This window comes from Halichoerus grypus, chromosome 1, assembly GCF_964656455.1.
Source record: "Halichoerus grypus chromosome 1, mHalGry1.hap1.1, whole genome shotgun sequence".
In the NCBI taxonomy this organism is placed as follows: Eukaryota; Metazoa; Chordata; class Mammalia; order Carnivora; family Phocidae; genus Halichoerus; species Halichoerus grypus.
Window position 1 is genome coordinate 130796102 of NC_135712.1, and position 19391 is coordinate 130815492.

The 19391-nt window shown below is 35.1% G+C and overlaps 1 protein-coding gene across 7 annotated transcripts in view; it reads right to left on the reverse strand.

Annotated features, from left to right (window-relative positions):
- TBC1D5 (TBC1 domain family member 5) overlaps positions 1-19391 on the reverse strand; it is a 567676-nt gene that overhangs the window by 515734 nt on the left and 32551 nt on the right. For all 7 annotated transcript variants that reach the window (XM_078072157.1, XM_078072131.1, XM_078072109.1 and 4 more), the window contains exon 2: positions 150-212. The gene's annotated coding sequence lies outside the window, so the exon portion shown is untranslated. The remainder of the gene's footprint in view (positions 1-149; positions 213-19391) is intronic.

A 19391-nucleotide genomic window follows, 5' to 3' on the forward strand; every position in this document is an offset into this window, starting at 1 on the left:
TGGATTAGTTCATATAAATTATTAATGTGATTATAATATATCCTGCTCTGTATTTTACATATAATATCTTTGCCTAACATATTTTCCCCCAAACAACTGGATACTTAAAATATTCTTAACTTACACTTCTTTTTCAAAGCAATACTTACAGGATAATTGTGCCACTGCCTTTCTGATAGTTTTCCTATCTTCACCAAGTCTTTGGAAATTTTCTGCAGAGATAGAACAATAAGAATAACCTTAATTATTACAGATGAGATTTCATCGCTAGTGAACAAGGTTTTGTAATTGTACAAAGTAGCAGTGGGAAGTGGACATTATTAGTTGTAAACTACATAAAGTTTTTAGAAGTCTTTAGTGGATGAAGTACAAGCTAACAGAGGCTAGTTTCCTCTATTGGAACTGACACACAAGCTGTTACAATTGGCAGGATTTCAGATATAAAGGCAAAAACTTTGAAGGACAAAGTGATTGGCTGACATCTAATGCTATCCTCAATTTGAGAAGCTCAAAGTCCTTGATAGAATACATGAGATCACTTAACTGTTACAATTTGAATATAATGACAATCTAATTAGAGCACCACAAAGAATCAAAACACAATTGACCTCATCAATCAGTCTTCGTTGCACATTTAAAGTTTGTATCTACCCACAGTATAGTACTCCCGAAATCCATAAATAGTAGATCCCAAACTATGATAGCCTTTCACACAGAAATAAGAACTCTAAAGTGGGTTTTTTTTACGCATTACAGATAAATTCAAACAATATAGTACATTTGAAGAGAAGATTGTCTACGGTCCCCAAGTGTAAGGGAAGATTCTAACTTTATCTACACAACTTCTGTGTAAAGGTTCCTCAAACTACAGACCCCTTAAATCTGAACTCAACCTAAAAAATATAGCAAATCCTAAAACATCATAAATTGGTTAGAGCAATGGTTCTCAACTGGGGAACAATTTGCATCCCAAGGGACATCTGGCAATGTTTGCATACATTTTTGGTTGTCATAACTGGGCAATATTATTGGCATCTAGTGGGTAGAAATCAGGGATGCTGCTAAACACCTATAATGCATAGACAAGAACCCCACAAAGAATTATCTGTCCTAAAATGTTACTAGTGCTGAGGATGGGGAAACCTAAGATTAGAATATAATGATTTTTAGTAGTGTATGGTTTTCCTCTTATAAAATAGTACAAATTTGGTTCAGAGATGTAAAGTCTTCTGTAATGTGTGTAATATTATATGCAGTGGAATACCCTGGAAAAAAAATGTATATTCTTGAAAGGGGTATGTGGGAACTCTGTACTTTCTGCTCAATTTTTCTATAAACCTAACACTGCTCAAAAAAAAGTTTATTAATTTTTTAAATGTGTATCCTTCACTCATTTCACTAAAGCCATGAACAACTTTCTTAGAATCAATACTAAAAAAAGTCTACAGTAACAAAAAATTTTTTCATTTTTTCAAAATTCTTCCAATAAAGTTAGTAAGAGAACATTAAAAGTCACATTTTTGAGCTGACTTTGTCAAAGTGACTAGCCAAGATATTTAATATTAAAAATTCATAGGGCTTGAAGGGATTATTCAGATACAATATACAATCCTCAATGGTTTATGGGTTGGTTTTGTGGGTTGTTTCTGTTTTGGGGTTTTGGGGGGGATTTTGTTTGTTTGCTTTTGCCTAAAAGCTACCAAGTGTTTTCTGAAATAATATTTGTGATAATTATTAAAAGCACTTGAGAACAAAATTCAGCAATATAGCTAACAAAAACATCCAAAAATTATGTACCATTTTAAGTACCTTCCTTTCAATACCAATTAATCTGTCTCCAGTCTTAGATTTTTGCAGATTTTAAGATTTTTGTAGATCTTAAAGTAGATTAAAGTAGATCCAAAATCTACCATGACACAATGCATGTTTCCTTATATTTGACCTATTACATTACTACATAGAGTATTAAACAATGGTATCCTTTATCAGATAGAATTAGGTCATATCCTTCCCAAGCCAAAAAATGTTCTTAAGTTATAATAATATAAAGACTTAAGAGGGAAAAAAAAGGGAGAGAACTCTCCCCATGTAAATGTCCAGAAACAGACAATCAAAAGCTGATGCGGCAGCTCCAAATATTGAGGACCTAAGTTCTTTCCATCTTTCTGCTCTACTACATACTGTTTCTACTCCAAGTTGCCTCATACTCCAGGACTATGGGCACTCTTGCTAATACATACACGTTGCAGGTAGCAGAAAAAGAAAGGGGAGGGGGGCGCCTGGGTGGCTCAGTTGGTTAAGCGACTGCCTTCGGCTCAGGTCATGATCCTGGAGTCCCTGGATCGAGTCCCGCATCGGGCTCCCTGCTCAGCAGGGAGTCTGCTTCTCCCTCTGACCCTCCCCCCTCTCATGTGCTTGCTCTCTCTCATTCTCTCTCTCTCAAATAAATAAATAAAATCTTTAAAAAAAAAAAAAAAAAAGAAAGGGGAGGAAAAGGCCCACCTTGCTGCCTTCTAACTCTCCTGTGTTATTTCAGCCTACAGCTTATAAACCATAGCTTTATCCTTTGGCCACACCTAACCATCTGGGAGGATAGGAAATGTAGTCTCCAACATTGGTAATAATGCCCAGCTATAATACTGGGGTTGTTCTTACTAAGGAAGACAGGTAAAATGAATTTTGTAGGGCAAATTGTAACTGGAGGTTACAACTCTTCAAAGAAAATGGGAGATGCACTCAAAATTTCTCATGAGGGTGGTTCACTGCAAATTACTGGTACATGTACACAGATTTGTGTATGTGTGAAAGAAAACCTAAATGTTTAAGTAAATGTTTAAATAAATTTAGGGATAATCTCAGAATAGAATACTATGTAGTCACTAAATATCACACTTTAGAATTTTACTGATATGGAGAAGTGTTCATAATATTAAATGAACAGGCTATAAAACATTTCATATAAAATAACCCCTATTTTATATAAATATAGATACCAACACATACATATATGTATACACAGTATATATTTTTACATACACATAGGCACATCATATATCTATATCCAGAGACAGACTGAAATCATATAAAATTCAAGAGAATGGAACTAATCTAAATGGTAATAGTGGTTTAGGCTTTGGGAACTGTAACTAACTTTCACTTTCCCCATACTTTTCATTACTTTCTAATTTTTCTACAATGAACACATACTATACTTACGATTACTTTTCTTTCTTTTTTAAGATTTTATTTATTTGAGATAGAGAGTGAGAGAGAGAGAGCACAAGTGGAGGGCAGAGGGAGAGGAAGAAGCAGGCTCCCCACTGAGCAGGGAGCCTGACACAGGACTCGCAGGACTCGATCCTAGGGCCCTGGGAGCCTGACCTGAGTCGAAGGCAAATGCTTAACCAACTGAACCACCCAGATGCCCTACTTATGATTACTTTACATGAAGATTTTGGCCTAGATGAGGAAAAGCACCTTATAAAAGTAATTAGATTCAAGCTTCAATTTACATTTTTACTTAGAATTTGCTCGTAATTAAAAAAAAGGTGGGGGGAATCTATAACTGAGCTGTATCTTTCCCAACTGGGTCAAAACATGTAGGTTTCTCTTTAGTTGGTAATAAGAAGCTAACCTCTCTGTGCCCAACTTGTTTTCAACTTACTAACATTCACATATCACATTTGTCAGCTTTATACAAGTCACTCCTAGCCAGATGCTACATCCATCATTCCTAACAATTTACCCTGACATATTGATTACTTTGTTCACATCACTCTGTAGAACTAATCATTCGTACTTCACGCTTCTACAAATCCTTCCACTTTCTATAATTCTCAATTTTTTTCTACTCTATTGCACATTTTTCTGGTTACTTATATAATGGATACATCTAACAGAAATTACATCTTTCTTATATCTTTACAACTATCTTTCATTGTCTTGAGTTTTCCAGAGCTATTACTGGGTATACAAACCATTGCTACATTGGTATTAACTCTATTGTCTGTAAGTCTCATAATTTGGAACACCTCAAAGTTCTCCACATTTTCTAGAGTGATTCAATTTCCTAAGCCCCTATTGCTATCATATAAAAAATAGAAAAACAGGAAAAAGGCAAGCAATTGATATATTTAAAACTACTAATATGTTATTGAATGGATCAAAACAGCAAATAAAAAAGTAAAATATATGCTCCTTACACTCTAAAACTTGGTCAAATAAGACAAAGAAACACACACACACACACACACACAGAAGGCAGGGAGGAAGGGAGAGAGAGAAAGAAATTCACAACCAAATGTAAAAAGAGGCAAGTGTACAATCAGGACAATATGTACTACCAAAAAATCCGAAAGCTAAAAGCCACAGGCACAAATAATCAGGGAAGACTCTTCAACTGAGACCAAATTAAAATAGGGCTAGGACAGTGGTTCTCAACTCTGGGAGGCATCACCCCCTTCAAAGGACCTTTGGCAATGTCTGGAACACTTCTGGTTATCACAAATGGAAGTCACTAGTTGCATCTAATGGGCAGAGGACAGGGATGCTGCTAACATCCTACAATGCACAGGAGAGCCCCCAAAGAAATGAATTATTCAGCCCAAAATGCCAACAGTGCTAGAAGAAGCAGTTGGAGTCAAAAGAAGAGATAGCATTTAAGCGGGATGGAATGACATGAGTAAAAGAATGATAACTACAATACACGATGTCTTTAATAAACCATAATACGGCTAGTGAAAGAACAGGGGGAAAAGAGATTAGAAAACATAACAGGGCATAGACTGTGATGGGCCTACACAGTAAGTCTGACAGACCAAGGAGATAAAGAAAAATGCCTATTATAATAACAAAAATATAAGAAAGCTGAGGTGCAAAATAGCAACATACTTTATAATAAACAAAATTGTAGATAGATGGGGACACTGATTTCCAGCAGTATGGCAGACTAGATACCTTGATACTCTTAGAGGTTACTTTTAAAAGTTAGTGGAAAAATCTATTTCAATGAACTGCTTAGCTAGCAAGAAAGTACAGTATTCTCATAAGCCATAAACAAAAGTAGAATAAGCAAAACCAGAAACCACCTTTTATCTTGAGAGTATGTGTTCCACTGCAGAAAACTGGGCTTACATTTCGATGGCTACACAGGCTCAGGATAGGCTCTAAAAGTTTATCAAAAGGAAACACCTATATAAAGCTGTTATGCCAAAGGGCTACACCCTTAGGTTAAGAGCACCACAAAGATCTCCCTCCTGTTACCCCTTACAGTCATACCCACCCCAGACCCCACCATCCCTAACCCCTAGCAAACCCTAATCTGTATTCCAGCTCTGTAATTTTGTTACTGCAAGAATGTTTTATCAATTCTCTCAACACAGTATCCACAAAGTGTAACCTTCAAAAAGGTTCTCAGACTAAATTCACACTACATATATAATCCAATAAATCTCATATGATGATGTCGTTTGAAGTACTCTTAAACTGTTAATACCCCCAGGCATCTGGGGGAAACATAGGCAAATTATTGGTGAAAGAAAATAAGTTCAATACGGGCCTCAAACAATACAGCAGCTTTCAAAAAACTCTACTCAAATTAAAAAAAAAAATTCACAAAACATACAAAGATACTAGATACAATGAATGAGTCAACACAAACAAAAGAACAAAAGACAGCAGGATTAGACTACAGATTCTTCAACTACTGAACAAATTATACAATAAAGATGTTTCAGTCAACAGAAAGGCTTAAAATATATATACACAAGTTAAATAAATCCTCAAGAAATCAAAAACATAAGTTTTAATTCGCAGTAAAAGTTAAATAGCCGACTCAATACAAGTAGAGAAAGAATTAGAAAGACATTTAAAACCGATCTAAAATTCAGGTCAGAGAGATAAAGAAAAAATATGTAAAAGCAGCTAAAATATATAAAGAATAGAATAAAGTCTAACAAAATAATGCTGAAACCACCTGTGAAGAGCCATTTTTCAAATTGTCAATCCACTGCAGACAAAAACTGTAAAATTCAATAAAAGCGAATTTTTTTAAAAAAAATCTTGTGCTTGGATGTCACAAGAATATCAAGTTGTTATTAAAAGTTTCGAAAAGCTTACTTCAAATTTCTGTCCATAACTCATCATAGACCAATGAAATCAGTTTGTAGACCAGCATTGATCTGAAGATCACACTTTAAGTAGCAATGCTCTAAAACACAAGTAGATTGGGGCACCTGGGTGGCTCAGTCGTTAAGCGTCTGCCTTCAGCTCAGGTCATGATCTCAGGGTCCTGGGATCGAGCCCCGCATCGGGCTCCCTGCTCCACGGGAAGCCTGCTTCTCCCTCTCCCACTCCCCCTGCTTGTGTTCCCTCTCTCGCTGTGTCCCTCTCTGTCAAATAAATAAAATCTTAAATAAAAAAAACAAAAAACACACAAGTAGATCAAGATTAGAAAAGAATTTAAAAGAGAAAACAGAGTATAGGTAACATTCAAATAAATAATGGTTGAAAATTTCCCAGCTTAATTGAAGACACAGTTGGACAATCTAAGATGTAAGAAAAAACAGATAATAAAGATACAGGTAAATACATGGCTACTAACTCATTATCAGTGCAGAGGCTACATCCACCACAATTCCCGACTGGCATTTTCTACCATTATTTTTTTTTTTAAGATTTTTTTTATTTATTTATTTGACACACAGAGAGAAAGCACAAGTAGGCAGAGCGGCAGGCAGAGAGAGAGGGAGAAGCAGGCTCTCCACTGAGCAGGGAGACGGACGTGGGGCTCGATCCCAGGACCCGGGGACCATTATTTTTAAAAACAAACAACTTGGGCTAGATGTACTCTAAATAAACAAAATAGAAAGAAATGGACTCAGTAAAAGTTACCAGAGATCAAGTTTTAAGAGCTAGTGATGTCCACTTCCAGTAGAAACATTCTGTCCACATTTCCACTAAACACTAAACTCTGTCCATACTGCCAACACTAAATTGTGTTTATTAAATTAGAGTTATTTTTAATGTATAAGTTTATGAAACAAGAAGAAATACATTCTTATATTAGCACAGGCTAAAGATATCTTCAATTATACTGAAAATGGGAACAAATCAGAGAGTGAGACAAACCATGAGAGACTCTAGGCTCAGGAAACAAACTGAGGGTTCCAGAAGGGAGGGGGTGGGCGGATGGGGTAGCCGGTGATGGGTATTAAGGAGGGCATGTGTTGTGAGGAGCACTGGGTGTTATACCTAACTAATGAATTGGTGAACACTGTATCAAAAACTTATGATGTACTATATGCTGGCTAACTGAAATAATAAAAAAAATTATACTGAAATGAACAGGCTTCCAATTTCCATTCACTGTCCTTTTCAATGTGAAGTGAGCTACATAATATTTCACCATACTTTACCTATCAAATCCTCTAACCAGAACAGATTCTTTTATTTCTAAATGCAGTTCATTTAAAAAACATTGCTCAGACATCTAACAGAAATCAAATATAAAATCAAACCTACCTGAAAAACAGAAATTATGGCATCATACCTCCTGAGGAAGAATCATAACTAATATCTGTATAGTGTTTGGCCATTTTTCAAATGTATGACACACACCTAATTGAAGCATCACAATAACCTGATGGGATCTTGGTTTTATAGAACAGACATAATAATGGCTAAAAGCTTAAAAAGTGAAAGAACATGTTGAACAGTATCAAAAAATATACACGAGAAGATATGTAAATTAAATGTAACAATATAAAGAGAAAAAGATATTCAAAATCGAATCAACGGCTGCTTCTTAGTGTCATTTCCCATCACATTCAATTGAAAGGACAATCACTAGGCATACATAGCAAATAAACTCAATGAAATGATGTATTAACCTATTTGATTCAGTGCCACCAAATTCAAACAATTCAGCAAGATTTTTAAAAATTTAATTGCTTATTGAATCTTCATAAGATTCACATGGTACTACATCTCAGGATATGGAAAAATAATTTAAATAGAAAATAAAACTGAGCTAAGCAGTTAAAACATCCATCTGGTAAAAGTGAGTAAAGGATGAGAAAGGCAGAAAGCCTTTTGAAAAGCTGAGGGGCAAGGTCCTTAAATAAGAGGAAGTTTTCTCCAAACTATTCCATAGGTGTATTGATTCAAAGTTAATGCCTGAGCACATAAAAGACAAAACACCCTAACTTTGTGGTTTACAATAAAGATGGATTTAAGCTGGAAATTCATGGTGAAGTTTGTTGTTGTTGTTTTTCCAATGCATTGTTTCAACCAGACACAGGGGTCACACTATGAGAATATTTGGCCTTATAATTAAAATTTTTTTAAAGATTTATTTATTTATTTGAGGGAGAGAGCATGCACGTGTGCATACACAGGTGCACCCATGAGTGGAAGGAGGGGTGGAGGGAGAGAATCTTCAAGCTAATTCCACCCTGAGGGTAGAGCCTGGCGGGGCTCAATCTCACAACCCCATGAGATCATGATCTGAGCCTAAACCAAGAGTCAGATGCTTAACCGACTGAGCCACCCTGGCACCCCCTTATAATTTAAAATTTTGATAAACCACACCAAGTTTAACTAATCACCAATCTATTCCAATACTAGGAAAAATTAAATTTCCCTTAGTGCCTTCTGAGTTTTTATTCAAATTTATGTGTATTCTTCTCAGCTGCTTCAAGTCTTCTTTGTGGAGAGAAAAAGGCAGGCTTTAAAAATATACCTACATATATATACACATCCATACGTACAAAATGTTCCCATAATTGTAAGCTTTTCACTGGTACTTCCTGATCCCTACTTAAAACATGGATGTGGATAGGTAAATAAGTTTTTAAGGTAATACTAAAAATCAACAGTCTTTTAAAATACTTAAGTAAAAGCAAACCAAAGATCTTTTATGGCATCCATAAAAACAAGCTACAAAGCCAAAATTCATCATAAACATTTGTAAATGGCTTAAAATTGGGGGGAAATAAAGTTTAGTACTTTGCACCTCTTGAGCTTACTATAGGGACACTCAATAACTAAGTTATATCTGAATCTTCAATATCTGAAGATTAACATCCTAAGTCAGAGAATCAAAAGTTTTCCCACCAAAACACCCCTAATGAGTGCTCCAAAAGGCAACAAACTCATATACATGGGATACTGGGAATAGAACCCAAAATTGTTAATGGCAATCATTAATTTTCTTCAGCAATGGGTATTATTTTAAAATAATTGTGCTAATTCTTTCCCATTCCATAATATCTCCCTAAAATTCAACTCGAAAAGAATGCACCATGGTACAAACATGCAGCATGTTTGTACTACTTCCTCACAGAGCCAGCACTAAAAAGGGTACAGTTAAGAGTCTCACCCTTTTGCTCAAACCAGAACCTCATGCCTTTGTTGGAGGAGTACAGATTTTATACTTGAAGGAGAGCTAATTCTAATAAATTTCTAGGTTTAATCAGCTATTCTTTTCCATAAACACTGAATCCACCAAAGAATTAACTCTACCTTTACACACACCACTAATAAGTTGTTCTTTTACAAGTTTTTAACAACTCATTTCTTGAATAAAATCTTTAAAATTACATATTGTATTATAGAAAAATAATTGGTAACCATGTTATAGACAACTCTTTTTCAGCAATTTAGGAATAACTCTAGTATTAAATTGCAAATATTCGCAAGAAAATCAAATGGAGATAGTTCATGCCTTGTTCTCACCTAATTATGAAAATTATCTAAAAAGGTTATAGGACTTATTTCAAATTCTATATAGTTAGGAGTCATAACTATTCATAATTATACATTTGAGCTTAAATTATCTTAAATTAAATATTCTGAATTTAAATTATCTTTATGAATTTTATAATTAATCCATTCTTATCATTTGTATTAAGTCCTTTAACAAAAAATTATATCTAATCTAAAATTTTAAGAACTGTATTTTTTAAAATAAAGTCATTAATTTTCAGTCACCTTTTGATTGGATTGCCATTTACATGTAAGGAAATATGGGTTATTATTTTTGCATTTAAGTTCTAACAAAAGTAAATAAAAATCATTAAAGGTTATTTTAAGTTTTTAAATTTAAATTAGTGGGTTTTCTAAACTTTGGGATAATTTTTGGTAAATGCTTTTTGTTTAAAAATCACAAACTTCCCTATAATTATAAATGCAATTTTAATCTAAGTTATTTAATTTGGCATAATTTAAATTCAAAGGTATCATGAATAGTTATTATAACTTTTAATTACACTGTATTTGAGACACTTATTTTTATATCACTTTAAGAAAAAAAATTACAGGTCATGCACTATCTCCACTTCATTTTACTGTGAATATATTTTATCACATATGAAAACTGATCCTTATGTTCCAAAAAATATATATTGGATATGACATTACATCCATTTTCTCTCTTCAATAACATTTATAAAAATTTTCACAGTTAACTTATTCAGAAAATGTGAGTTCAGATTTTAAAGTACATTTATGGGTAAAGTTCCTAGAATCACTTAGATACCCAAATTTAATTTCCTGAATAGTTACTGAAAAGATTAAACTATTATAATCAAATACTTTTACAGTAATAAAAAGAAATCAATGCAACAAAATGTCCAAATAGGAGAAATATTTCATGTTTCCACTGAAAGCCCAATTATTTCTGTCTATTCTAATACACAAAAATAAACAGTTGTTGGGAGTTCTTTTTGATGGCTTTTACTTTTGTGAACTAAGCACAAATTTAGTGGTTAATGGCAGTTAATATAGCTTCTCCACAATTATACACATAAACTAAATAAAATAAATACCCTAAAATAGTTATATTTCTCTCCATAAGAAACCAAGTTAACCAAGTTAACTTCCTGAGCAGAAAGAACTGAAAAAAGAAAGAGCATGCTATACTAAGTGCCATGAAACCTAAATGTAGATAAAACTGTATATGGAATTCATAAGATTTTTTTTGAGAAATTTTGGAACTTTTATAAAAAAACAAACAATAATATTACAAACCTCTACATTTCCCCAACCAGAATTTATAACAAATGGCATTCACGTTATGAATTCAAAGGCAATAAATATGAACCTTTATTTGCTTCACTTTATGTATATTTACAAAAGAGTAAGTAGAGATAAAGTTAAAGTCCATCATTCATCATTCCTAGTGCCATTTCCTTCTTTTCACCTCCTTACTAGCAACCATTATCATGAGATTGGCATGTATTTTTACATTTCCTACATTTTTATTTACATATTGCAATAAGACTCATGTTTTGTATATTTTTTCAATTTTCATAAATGGTATACTAAAAATACTTGCTTTTTCATTCAACATTATCTTTGAGATCTACTGATATAGATATACTTCGTTCCTTTTTTTTTAAGATTTTATTTATTTATTTGAGAGAGACAGAACAAGCTGGGGGGAGGGGCAGAGGGAGAGGAAGAAGCAGACTCCCCGCTGAGCAGGGAGGCTGACATGGGGCTCAATCCCAGGACCCTGGGATCATGACCTGAGCCAAAGCCAGGAGCTTAACTGACTGAGCCACCCAGGCGCCCCTACTTCATTCCTTTCAATAGCATGTGATTCAGTACTTCCTATTATGAAGTACTATTATGAATGGTACCTTAATATGAAGCTTCCTATTATGAAGTACTGAATCACATATGCATACCACATCTTATTTATCCAATCATCCACTAACGGACATTTAAATTGTTTCTAATTTTGCACTATTACAATGCTTTAAGGAACACCCTTGAACAAATCTCTATGTTCACATATAAGAACATGTAAACTTTGTTCTCTAAAGTAAGGTTTCTCAACCTCAGCACTATGGACATTTTGGATTGAATAATTCTCTGTTGTCGGAGTCTGTCTTGTCAATTTTAAGACATTTAGCATCATCCTTGATCTCTACCCACTTGATGCCTCCCAGATGTGACAACCAAAAACGTCTACAGGCATTACCAAATGTCCCTTGAGAGGTAAAGATGCCCTGGTTGAGAACCACTGTTCTAAGGTATACATATACATACATTTTATACATAAAATATACATGTATATTTTCCACTTTACTGAATACTGAACAACTGTTCTCTAAACAGCTGTATCAATTTATACTACCATCAGCATATAATACCTCTGATTTCCAAATATCCTTGCCAGAACTTGATAACGTGTAACAATTTAAATCTTTCCAGAAAAATAAATCATTAATTTTCCAAAAGGAGACTGCCATTGCAACTCTTCAAGAAAAAAGGTACATGTGTGCTACTTCCAAGAAATTATAAAAACCCTAACCATAAATGGAGAAATTGACTTACATTATATTCCCTTCTCATTTTACTTTGCCTTTTTTTGCTAAGTGAATTTTTCTTGACATTGATTAGTATTAGTATACTGAATTAATTCTAACTTTATAAAACTTATTTTTCCTACAATCTTCAAAACTATTATCCTTGGTCCACATTTCTTAAAACTTTCAATATCGTACAGAGTTTTAAATAGCTTACTTTCAGTATTTCAACTGATGTCCCCACCTGTGGAAGGTTCCCACTCTAACACTTCTAAATTGGTCATATCTACATATAAAAGTAGGCTAGAGATATGCAACTGGACATTCATGATAGAAATATCTTCTACCAAACTCCCTATCTATAAAGGAATCTACTCAGCAAACTGATTTTAAACTTGGAAATCAGACTGAATCAAGATAGTGGACTCAACTCACATTGTAGCCTCCATATCTCATACCAAATCTACAGAAATTAGATCTGAAATACATGGTTCCTGATTTCCAACTTCCTGTAAAGCTCAACTGTAATTCCTGCTCATCAGTTCTATGAAACACCTTTATTGTTTTTTAATATAAATTCTACTTTAGGCTAAGCAGTCTTGTATGAATTTCTGTTACTGGCACCAAAAGAACCTTGTCTAAGACAGTGGGACAATGAAATGATGATTCTTCTGATAATGATGCCAACACTAACCAGATTCAAAAACCAGAAGGTAGACCGGAAACTAAGAGGAATACCAGAAAGACAGAAAACAAAATCTTAACTGAAGTACAAACAACAACAAAAACTACTACATTTGCTGCAAAATACAGGAGTTTCTCTGAGAATCCCAAACACAAAAAAGCTATGATATTTGAAGCTAGAGGGAGTCTGAAGGCTATCAGCAGCACAAAGAGTATGAACATCAGGCAGGCTACCTTCACACCTCTCACCCCCATGCCCCACGGTGAAGCAGCCAGTAAGAGAGGTATCTCTGTGCCTCCCCCTAACCTCCTGCCCCCAAATAGGAGTGTGGACCCTTGGTAAACACTTTGTAGAATACCGGTACCCTACCTAAAGAATATATACCTCAACATTTTATTATCAAAGGTTTCTGAGGAAATGTGTAAGATGATCAATCAATGCTTTAGGAAGATTAATCCAGTATCGGTAAGAAGGATGAACTAAGGGGCGCCTGGGTGGCTCAGTTGGTTGGGTGTCTGACTCTTGTTTTTGGCTTAGGTTGTCATCTCAGGATCGTGGGATCTGCCCCACTGATGGGCTCTGCACTCAGCAGGGAGTCTCCTTGGGATTCTTTCTCTCCCTCTCCCTCTCCCCGCTGGTGTTCCTGCGCCTGCACGCAAGCTCTTTCTTTCTCTCTCTCTCTCTCATATAAATAAATAAATCTTAAAAAAAAAAAAAAAAGAAGAAGAAGAAGAATGAACTAATGAACTAAGAAGAGGGAAGAATACAGACAGGAAGGCCAGTCAGGAAACAGTACAGGCATGTAAGGACTTGAAATCCAGGGACCTAAACAGAAAACACAGATTCACCTAGGCATTTCGGTAAGAATAGAAAGAACCTGTTGAATGACTTGATGCTATGAGAAAGGAAAAGATAAAGACTGCTTCATTCATTTATTTTTGTAAAATGTTCATTATAAGCTTTGTTTATTACAATATCTTCAGCACTTAGATACCTGTAAATTAAATTATTAAATTAATCTGAGGATAAAGAAGTCAAAAGTAACCCTTAAGACTTGGGGCCTGAGAAGGTGGGATGAGGCAAATAAAGAGCAAAGTGTGGAGAGAACACTTGATTTTTCTTTTTTTTTAAGATTTATTTATTTGAGGGGTGCCTGGGTGGCTCAGTCGTTAAGCATCTGCCTTCAGCTCAGGTCATGGTCCCAGGGTCCTGGGATCGAGCCCTGCATCAGGCTCCCTGCTCTGCGGGAAGCCTGCTTCTCCCTCTCCCACTCCCCCTGCTTGTGTTCCCTTCCTCGCTGTGTCTCTCTCTGTCAAATAAATGAATAAAATCTTAAAAAAAAAAAAAAAAAGTTTATTTGAGAGAGAGGGCGAGAGTGCACATGAGCAAGGGGGATGGGCAGAGTGAGAGGGAGAGAGAGAGAGAGTCCCAAGTAGACTCCGCACTAAGTGCAGAGGCCAAGGTGGGGCTAGATCTCACGACCCTGAGATCACAGCCTGAGCCAAAACCAAGAGTCAGTCACTCAACTTAGAGAGCTATACAGGCACCCCAAGAACACTTGATTTTAAAACACTAGTGATTATTTCAGTTTTAGAAATGCTGAGTTTGTTCTTATGAGGGTTATTTTTTATAAAAAAAGAAAAAAATTATACCAAACATATTTATAAAAGTTTTTAGTTTTGTATAATGAGGTATCTGATATGTGTAGAGAATCTGATAAAGATACATGTAATACATACTATAAAGCACAGTAATAAAATGAATATGATAAACTCATCTCTGTCTTAAAAAGTATAATACGAACATTATCTTTAAGTTCCTGGTGTGTTCATCCCCAACTCTAACCTGCCCCACATCCCACATAGGAAATCACTATTCTAATTTTTTTCATAATCATACTCTCACTTTTCCTTACTGTTTTACCCTTTTTTTGTATAAACAATATGTTTAGTTTTTAACTTGTTTTGAACTTTCCCATTAAAATGAGAATCATACTACAAGGCATACCTTATTTTATTGTGCTTCACTTTACTGCACTTCACAGATATTGCCTTTTTTTTTTAACAAACTGAAGGTTTGTAGCAACCCTGCATCAAGCAAGTTTATCAGCACCATTTTCCCAACAGCTGCTGACTTTGTGTCTCTGTCTCACACTTTGGTAATTCTCGCAATATTTCAAACTTTTTCATTATTATTATATTTATGGTGGTGATCTGTGATCAGTGATTAGGACTCATTGAAAGCTCAGATGATGGTTGACATTTTTTAGCAATGAAGTATTTATTAATTAAGGTATGCACATTGTTTTTAGGCATGCTACTGCACACTTAATAGACTATAATAGAGTATAAACATAATTTTTATAGGCACTGAGAAACCAAAAATATTCATCTGACCTGTTTTCTTGCAATATTTACTTATTAAAGAGATCTAGAACCAAATAAGCAGTATCTCCAAGGTATGCCTGTATATGTGTTTTTTTTTTCAGTGAAGACACACTATTTTTCACTAAATATTGTATGTTTCTAAGATAATCAGTGTGAGTATATGTGGCTATAGGTCATTCATTTGCAGTACTCCATTCAATATATGACTGTATGAACACATTAATGTATGTACAACTTCTTCATCCTTTCTCTGACTGAAGTATATTTGAGTATTTCTAAGTTTATGCTATTACAAATAATGCTTCTAACAAATCATTCTTGAACACATCTCCTGGTGCACGCATACAAGAACTTTATGTACAAACTAGAAGGAAAATTGTGTCACAAGTTATATGCATGTTCAATTTTACATAATGCTAAATTATTTTCCCTTTATTATTTTCAAAGAAAAGTTATTTAAATTAGAAAGCCAGTACACCAAAGAACATAAGCAATGTAAAACACACGCCTAATTAAATTTGAATCACAGGTAAGCACTCAAATCCACATTAAAAATAATCATCACCATTCTGTTACTGCCCAGCATTACAAGTTAAAATTATACCAACATCTCACAGGAAATGGTCTCCTCACTCCCTTCTGTTTGCTCAGTGGATATTTTCATCTCCACATTCCACTCTCTTAGACAAGGTTTTCTGGGTAGCAATGATAGAAACCTATACAAAGGTACTTAGCCCAAAGTGAAAACTTACATCAAAAAGAAATAAAGGTATCTCACAGAACTGATTAAGTAGAAATTACAGTGGGAGCTGGAAGTCAGGTACTACAAAGCTGCCAAGAATTACAGCAATTCTAATCCTCTGGAACAAAACTGCCTCTCAAAGGTGAGAGACAGTTTGTCTCTGGCAGTGGGCTTCATTTTGCTCTCTGCACACCAGTCCCCTCCACTGTTTCTCTATGACCATAGGCTAACCATGGTTGTCCATGCCTCGGTAATTACACATTTTTCTAGAAGAAAAATCCAACACAATCTAACTTGAATCTTTTCCTTCCAACAGTTCCAAATTGCTGAAAAACAGCTTAGCCCAGGGGTCCACCTATGGTCCCAACAGCTATATGTACTGGGAATATGAGGGTCCTACTTTACAAACACTATAGAGCTACAGAGGCCAACTCTTGAAGCAGAGGCATCAAGTCTCAGACAAGGGCCTATGATGAACAGATACCACAGAAAACATCTACAACAACCAAGGGAAAATAATAACAGGTAAAATGGATTATAACTATGAGAAACCTAACTGTAACTCCACACAACTGGCACCTATAATCAGCATTCAAAAGTCAAACATGTACATACCCAGTGGTCATTCTGATAGCAGATACCAGCAGTTTACTCTCTCATTTTTCTCCCCCTGCCCCTTAAGTACAGTTTGGAGATATGACACCAAAAGCACAAGTAACAAAAGAAAAAATAGATAAACATCACTAAAATTTAAAACTTTTGTGCTTCAAAGTACAGCTCAACACTTCACTTCAACAAAGTGAAAAGACAACCCACAGAATAAGAGAAAATGTTTCTAAATCATTTCTATAATAAATGATTATATAATAAATATATTTAGAATATGTAAAGAACCTCAAAATTCAATAACAGAAAGACAACCCAATTAAAAACTGGGCAAAGGATCTAAATAAACAAATCTCCAAAGAATATATACAAATGCCCAAAAACACCTAAAAAGATGCACAACATCATTAGTCATCAGAAAATTACAAATCAAAACCACAATGAAAAATAAAGTCAGCAAAATGATAAAGTAGGGAACTTCAAGTTCTCTCCCCTGACAGAAACACCAAAAAACAAGCAACTATCAGAACCAAGTTGTTAAAACTAGGGAAAACAGGTAAAGATTTACAACAATCAAGAAAAAGACAATTTCAAAAACTTGGCACAGCAGCAACCTTAATCTATGTTCCCAGTATGGAACCCTGTTCCCAGAGACAGCAGAACAGACTTTATTCACAAATCCTGTGAATATCCATTCTCACCTGTCTGGGTACTACCTGAAGGACTGATGCAAGCTGCTCATCTCTGATTCACCTAACTCAGAACTCAAGCTAAAAAGGCAATAGTCATTTGAAAACATAGCAAGCAGAACTGACAACCTAAAGATGCCTGGAACAAAAGATTACTATCTAAACATAGAATAAATTACCTAAGGCCCAGGAGCAAATGCTGGGGAGAATTTCTTTGACAAATTAAGAGTATAGATGGAACTGTGAAAACAACATGTACGCCCACAACAATATGTATGCTGAGAAAAGACTTGAGATCACAAAGATTCTGAGTCCTGGTATCGAACCCCACATAAGGCTCCCTGCTCAGCAGGGAGTCTGCTTCTCCCTCTGCCTCTGCCCCTCCCTCCCACTTGTGACCTCTGTCTCAAATAAATAAATAAACCTTTAAAAAGGAAGAAAGAAAAGACCAGACCTGAGAAATCTCTAAGCTTCCACCTTGGACTGACCACTGGGCTCAGTGCAAGCCTGGCTAAGTGAAGAACTGCCGTGACCATCAATCTACAAAGCCTGGGAGAGGTATTCTTCTATTTGTTTGTTTAGAATTTTCTGGTCTTTGTTTTAGTTTCTGGCATTCAAGGCAGTTTCTGTCAAAACACGGGCTGAACACAAACTAAGGAACAGAGAATTACCTGACCATATGTGACAAGGAATAAAGTCTTTGCAAAAAAAAAAAAATTTTTTTTGAGAAAAATCATTAAACAAAATGGACTACTAGAGCCTTCAACAGGCAAAAAAGAAACCAAACCTTGAGGAAAAGGGAGACTATTGATTTACAGAGTTATCACATTATAGTATTCATATGCCCAGTTGTCAACAAAAAAATCACAAGGCATAGAAAGAAACAAGAAAGTATGGCCCATCCAAACGAAGAAAATTGATAAGAATGCCCCTGAGGAAATCCAGACATCATACTTACTAGACAAAGACTTTAAAACAAGTCTTAAATATGCTCAAAAAGTTTAAAGAAAACAAGAAAAACAACAAAAACAATTCAGAAAAACCATGTATGAGCAAAATTAGAGTATCAATAAAGAGACAGCAATTATAAAAAGGAACCAAACAGAAATGCTGAAACTGAAAAGCACAACTGCAATGCGAAAAAAAAAAAAAAATCACTAGACTGACTCAAGAGCAATTTCAGCAAGCAGAAGAATCAGTGAACTTGAATGTAGGGTATTTGTAATTATTGAATCTGAGAAAGAGAACAGAATGAAGAAAAGTGAACAGAACCTAAGAGACCTGGTGAGACATCAAGCTGACCAACATAGACAATATGGGAGTCCCAAGGGGAGGAAAAGGAAAGGAACAGAATATTCAAAGAGGTCAAAAATCTTCCCAAATTAGATGAAACTGATGAATCTACAAATCCAAGAAGCTTGGTGAATGCCAGGTAGAATAAATTCAGAGACCCATTCTAATAAAACTATTGAAGCCCAAAGACAGAGAATCTTGAAAGTAGCATGACGGAAGTAACTCATCAGGTAAAGGGAAGCCTCAATAAGATTAACAGCCGATTTCTTATCAGAAAACATGGAAGCCAGAAGGCAGTAGGATAACAAGTTTAGGTACTAAAAGAAAAAACCTTGAGATAGTTCATTTTATGTGTCAACCTGACTGAGCCACAGAGTGCCCAGACATGTGGTCAAACATTATTTGAGATATGTCTGTGTGGATGTTTCTGGCTGAGGTTAACATTTGAATTGGTAGACTGAGTAAAGCAAATTGTCCTCCACAATGTGGGTAGGCCTCATCCAGATAATCAAAGGCCAATATAGAAAAAGGCTGAGTAAGAATGAACTCCTCCTGCCTGACTGCTTTGCCTGGGTCTTCAGTCTTTTCCTGCCTTTGAAGTTGAACTGAAACACTGGCTTTCCTTAGATCTGGAGCTTACCAACTTTCAGACTAAAACACACCATCAGCAGTCCT